The sequence below is a fragment of the Danio rerio genome, chromosome 3, assembly GCF_052040795.2.
Source record: "Danio rerio strain M-AB ecotype USA chromosome 3, GRCz13ab, whole genome shotgun sequence".
Taxonomy (NCBI): Eukaryota; Metazoa; Chordata; class Actinopteri; order Cypriniformes; family Danionidae; genus Danio; species Danio rerio.
The window spans coordinates 3,425,135-3,432,184 of NC_141023.1; positions in this window are offsets into that span (position 1 = coordinate 3,425,135).

The window sequence follows — 7,050 nt, forward strand, 5'->3', positions numbered from 1 at the left end:
ACAAGCACATGGATTATAATGCAAACAAATTATTATGATGATTGACATCAAGGCTAACTTTTGTTTTTATTTATTTTTATTATAAGCTTTGAAACATTACATAAAGTAATAAGACAAATTCAGATATATTCTATCTCCAGGAACATTACAAGAATTGCAAAAACACAACCAGAAATGATAATGAAGCAAAAAAAATAACAACAGATTTTACAAAAAATACAGCATTAATTTACAGCATTAAATTATATTTTACTATATTGATATATATTATTATATAATATATTCAATTGTCTGTAAAAAAAAAAAAAAAACTATAATCTCTTCGACTCACCATCAAATGAATGTTTCCAAACTGTTGAAAAGTAAAATGGATATTTGACACAAGTCCAAGCCTATTCTTTTGAACCCCAGGTACAATATAAATTTCACCAGGAATATTTTATTTATTTAAAATTAAAAACAATTAATTCAAGGTTAAATAATGTTTACTAAACAGGTACAAATAAAATTCCACATAAACATTAAATTGAGAAAGAAATAGTGCAAATTAGAAAGATGAAAGTATTGCACCGTATAATATTCATGGCACAAACATACAGTACTTACAGCACAGACAACTGCAGTGAAAATTGATTGCACACACAATCAGGGAAATGCAGTGTACAGGAGTGGCAGTGTACAGATTAAAGATCACTATGGTGCCGTTAACACTAGTGCGTTTTAATTTTACAATAGCAATTTAAAATGAAAACACGCCTTGTCCAGACTGTGTTTTACTGTGAACTCGGTCCACTCTATATAGAGCACAACACACAATATTTGACCATTCACACTCAATGGATATCTGCATATTTTATTCAGCATCTGATCAGTGCTTGACGAATCAGAGAACGATTGTCCAGAAGACCAATCAGAGTAATTTTTGTTTGAATATATGTTATTAATTTTTAAAATATCCAATCACAAACCCCACAGCCCTTACCAAGAACAAAACACAGCTGTTAATTACTTCAGTCAAGAATTTGTGTTTTAGGAGAAACATAGTAATGTTAATAATCATAATAATAACACAAATAAATAAATTAATTAAAAAAAACTAAGCAACACACACACACACACACATATACAGTTGAAGTCAGAATTATTAGCCCCATACTTTATTTTTTCCCCAATTTCTGTTTAACGGAGAGCAGATTTCTTCAACACATTTTTAAACAATAGTTTAATAACTCATCTCTAATAACTGATTTATTTTATCTTTGCCATGATGACAGTAAATACTATTTGACTTGATATTCTTCAAGACACTTCTATACAGCTTAAAGAGACATTTAAAGGCTTAATTAGGTTAATTAGGGTAACTAGGCAGGTTAGGGTAATTAGGCAAGTTATTCTACACTCTCAGAAAAAAAGGTACAAAATTGTACCCTCACTGTACCTTTTTTCTTACAGTGTATAATGACGGTTTGTTCTGTAGACTGTCGGAAAAAAATTGCTTAAAGGGGCTAATAATATTGTGCTTAAAATGGTGTTTAAAAAATTCAAAACTGCTTTTATTGTAGCCAAAATAAAACAATTAAGTCTCTCCAGAAGAAAAAATATTATCAGACATACTGTGAACATTTTCTTACTCTGTTAAACATAATTTGGGAAATATTTGAAAAATAAATAATAATAATTCTAATAATGCTAATAATTCTGACTTCAACTTTTTTCACATGTTTTTATGATACAGCCTTATTCCAAAATGTATAAAATTCATTTTCCCCCCAAAATTCTACACACAATCCCCCAATGTGTGACAATGTGAACAAAGAGGTTTTGAAATTGTTGCAAATTGAAACATACATCTGCATTGACAGCCTTTGCCGTGAAGCTCTAAATATGAGCTTCCATATACACACATACATACAGCTACAAATACATTTGTAGGGAACTACTTAATATGGTCAACATAATCAATAAAAGGCTGCCATTTCCTATAGAATTGTTTACCTTTAAGAGTATCTTTTAAAAAAAAGAAAGAGGAATTTTAACAAAATGATATATATATTTTTAGTATATGATCAAACGGCATAAAACTGCCCGTAGATGAAGACTTACCCTTACATGTAATCATTTGGCAGACAGTTTCATCTAAAGCAGTGATGGGCAAACTCGGTCCTGGTGTCCTACACAGTTTAGCTCCAACTCTTCTTCTTCTTCTTCTTCTTCGTTTTATGGCGAGTTGCGAACCAACTTTAAAGGTGCATATCGCCACCTACTGTGATGGAGTGTGAAGAGGTTGAACTGGTTTACTAAATTCTATTGTATAATCCACTATTTTTAATGAACCTTATTACTGCCTTTATTTGTCTTCCTGAATCTAAACCATCTTTTAATAAACCCTTTATTGTGAAATCCTGGTATCCTAAACTATGCAATTCCTCTTTAAGGTTTCTTCTTTCATTTTTATATGCTTTGCACCTTTTTAAAACATGTTCTACTGTCTCATCTATTAGACATGTGTTGCATAAACCTGTCTCATGTTTCCCCATTATGTGTAATGTTTGATTTAAAAATGTATGTCCTGTTCTTAAACGTGTTAAAATAACTTGTTCTCTTCGACTAAGATTATGTGATATTTTGCTTTTCTTTACTGTTTTTTGGATCTTATGATAATGTCTCACTGTGTTATTGGACTCCCAAACTTTCTGCCATTTCCTATTACAAGCTTCTAAGATTAAGCCTTTTCCTTCTGCTCTGCTTAGTGAAATGTGTCTAATTGGTTCATTTTGTTGTAGAGATTCTTTAGCTATTTTATCTGCCTCCTCATTGCCCTGAATACCGACATGCGCTGGAACCCACATTAAATGAACTATTACTCCCATCTGTGTTAGATTATTAAACTTGATCATAATTTCTGTTAGAATGTCATTTCTTTTCGATTCCATTGATTTTAAACTCATCAAGACAGCCATTGAATCAGAACATATTAGAGCTTTATCAGGTCTGGTTTCATATATCCACTCTAATGCCATCAAAATTGCAACCATCTCAGCTGTGTATACAGAGGTTCCATCTGATATCCTTTCAGACTTCCTCACTTCAAGCACTGGGACATAGAATGCCACTCCTGTCCTTCCTGATTCCATACTCTTTGAACCATCTGTATATATTTGTAGATATGAGTAATATTCATTAATAATGTAGTTCTTGACATATGTGTTTATGTTATCAGTCTCTTCCATCTCTCTTTTGTTTTCATGTAATTTTAAATCTACTTTTGGTTGTTCAAGTAACCAAGGTGGAATTGGTGACATTACATTTATTGATGAAAAAGTTAATATATCTAGACCATTCTCATTTACCCATTCTTTGATTTTCCAGGCAAAGCCCTTCCCTTGTGTATTTATAAGTTCCCAGGAATCATTCAAAACATTTTTTACAGGATGATTCTCACTTTGTCCCTGTAGATTTATCCAGTACGCCAAAGCCAATTTTTGTCTTCTTATATAAAGTGGTGTTTCTGATGTCTCTATTTGAAGAGCAGCTATAGGTGTTGTTTTAACTGCCCCTAAAATAATTCTTAACGCTTTAGTTTGCATAATGTCTAGTTTTTTTAATAATGTTGATGATGCTGATTCATATACAATGCATCCATAGTCAATACTAGATCGCATAAGTCCATCATAAATTCCTTTTAACGACTGTTTGTCAGCACCCCAGTCTTGTCCTGACACTGCTCTCATTAAATTTAATATCTTTCCACATTTATTTAATATATAATCTATATGATTCTTCCATGTTAACTTTTGATCAAACCATAATCCTAAATACTTAAAATTTTCAACTTTCTCTAAACATGATCCATATAGTGTAAGCTGTTTATTCACTGTTATTTTCTTCTTTGTAAAAATTTGATAACATGTTTTTGATGTTGAAAATTTGAAACCCCAATCTAATGACCATTTCTCTACTGTATTTATAGCTTCTTGAATTTTATACAAATTAAATGCAATATTCCTTCCTCTTTTCCACATTATTCCATCATCTGCGTACAATGCTGTATTAATTCCTGGATGAACATTTTTAAAAATATCATTAATCATAATGTTAAAAAGTATGGGACTGATCACACTTCCCTGTGGTGTTCCGTTTTCTATATTCACAATTTGTGAAACTTCACTACCCACTTGGACTTGAATTGTTCTATCAAATAAAAAACTCAATACCCAATTAAACATTCTTCCTTCTATTCCAATTGTTTTCATTTTAATTAATAATCCCTCTTTCCAGAGCATATCATATGCTTTTTCCATATCAAAATAAATTGCTACCAATCCCTCTTTAACTGCTATAGCTTTTTTTACTTCTGTTTCCAATTTAACTAATGCATCTAATGTTGACCTTCCTTTTCTGAAACCGTATTGATATGGTGCTAAAATTTCTTTAATGTCAAATATATAATTAAGCCTATTTACAATCATTTTCTCCATTAGTTTGCACAGGTTTGATGTAAGAGCAATTGGTCTGTAATTCTCTGCTATTGAAGCATCTTTCCCTGGTTTAGCTATGGGTATTATTATAGCATGCTTCCAAGACCTTGGTAATCTCCCTTCTGTCCAAATTTTATTATACAAGTCCAATACAAGTTTTAGTATTTTATCATTTACTTGCTTAAGCATAATGTAGTAAATTCCATCTCGTCCAGGTGCTGTATGTTTAATCTTATTCATAACTTGCTTAAGTTCCCACATTTTAAACTCCTCATCTAATGCTCCCACTCCTTTTTGTCTTTTATTATAAATGTCTTCATGTTGAGTCAAAATTTCTGTTCTTTTCTTTCTATAATTCTCACTGAGGTTTTCTTTACTATGAGCTTTCTGAAAGGTATTAACTAGTAACTCTGCCTTCTCCTTTTCTGTAATAGCCGTTTTCCCTTCTCCTGATATTACTGGTATATTTCTAGTTTTATAAACTCCAATCATCTTTTTTAACATATTCCATACTTCTCCTAATTGTGTTTCCTTTCCAATAGATGCACAATACTCCCTCCAATATTTCTTTTTTGCTTGTTTAATTGTTAGCTCCAACTCTAATCAAACACACCTGCTTATAGGTTTCTAGTGATCTTGAAGACACTGATTAGCTTGTTCAGGTGTGTTTGATTAGTGTTGCAGCTAAACTATGCAGGACACCGGCACTCCAGGACCGAGTTTGCCCACCCCTGATCTAAAGTGACACTTTGACAAGTGACAAATGAGAATACTTACAGCAATCAAAGCGAAACAGAACTAAAAACTTCCCTCTAAACTGACCCATTGATCCTTTATTCTCTGTGTTTGTATGCTTATGCATATGTAAATTAATCGACTAATGTAACTGAGTTTTTTCTTTGAGCAATGAATGACAAAAGAGAAGCACATATCAGATGATCCATATATTCTGACAACCATTCTGTCATATTTCAGCAGTCAATTGTCGCTAAACTTACAGAGTCAAGATATCTTTGGGATGACTCTCCACTGCCATTTGCAAGCTATAAAATGCAAAGGTCCTACTGTAAGTGGGACCTCATCTTAACATTGTTCTTCTTCTTAGTCTTCTTATCATTTCTTCAGTGGAAATGTTATAATGGCCTATCATTTGCATCCCAATATAAGAAGGGTCTATCTTTGTAGCACAGACCAATAAAGAGTACAGTAGTAATGTAATAAGAGCACTCTCAGATGTAAAGGTCACAAATGCTCTCACTGTGGTGGTACTCTTTTAAAAGGTATATTTTTATAATTTTTAGGAACAAATATGTACTTTAAGGTGCAATATAAGGACACTTTATGTACTAATATGTTTCTTTAAGGCAGTGTTTCTCTCAGTCCTGTAGGACATGTCCTGTACATTTTCCAAACACACCTGATTCAGATCATTGGCTCATAAGCAGAGACTGAGACTGAAGCTGTGTCCCAAATGGCACACTATACACTATGCACTCATGCACTATGTACTTAAGCACAAACTCAACAGGATAGTATATGTATGTAGTGTCATCCCAAATGGCACACTAATATTTTTTTTTACAACGCAGAAACTTAAACCGTTTCCCTGATGACGTTTGACGGTCGCCAAATCAGTGAAATAAACGACCGAATTATCAAATATTACCTGCCATGAGTGTAACCACATACACCATCGGGAGACACTATAATCACTCTCGTAGGAAAATTTTGCTTTCACAATCCAAAATAAATAAAGTTATCCAACATGGGCGCCCGATAGCTCTGCTCCTTCCTCTACATGAGCAAACTTGAAGTCATTGAGTGCGTGAAGTGTCCATCATTACACACTTCATTTTAGCGGCTGAATGAGTGCATCATCCGGGTAATTAAAGTGCACTTATTATTATGTTTAGAGTTTTCAGTGTGAACGCACTACTTACACTATTAATACTACAAAATGGCTTAGAATAGATTATAAGTATGCGATTTGGGACGCAACTTGAGAGACTAAAACAGAGACTTGAACTCACACTCTGCTATCCGAACTGTGCCCAGGCGCATTTCTCGGATTGTTTGAGAAGTGTGAGTGTTCTGAATTGGGCTCATGTGCGGTTCAGTTGGCCAGCCCTGGCCTGGTTGGAAGAGGTATGCCAAAGTGCGGTTTACTTGGGCTTTGGCGCAGTACACTTGTAGTGTGAGTGCAAAGTGCGCCTAAGCCCAAAACTGAAGATGAGACGTGACTTTTAAGGGACTGTTTTGTATGTTTTTATTAATCATTCTTACTGTTCAGTGAACGCAAACTGTCATAGATTATTAAAGACACAAACCCCTCATTGCAAGTCCACTGCAAACCTCCTAATTCCTGCAGCACGAGGACTTTATGATTGTTTATGAGCGTCAAAAGTGGCTGATCTGTTGAATTATTTGACTGTGTCACTGCATATCAAACGACTAAAACTATATAACTAATGAAATCTTTACTGTGCTGAGCGAGAGCGCTTCGTACTGAACAGCTCATCATCGATGACATAAGCGTGCTCAGGCTCAGATGCAATGTGAGTAAAAATAAATA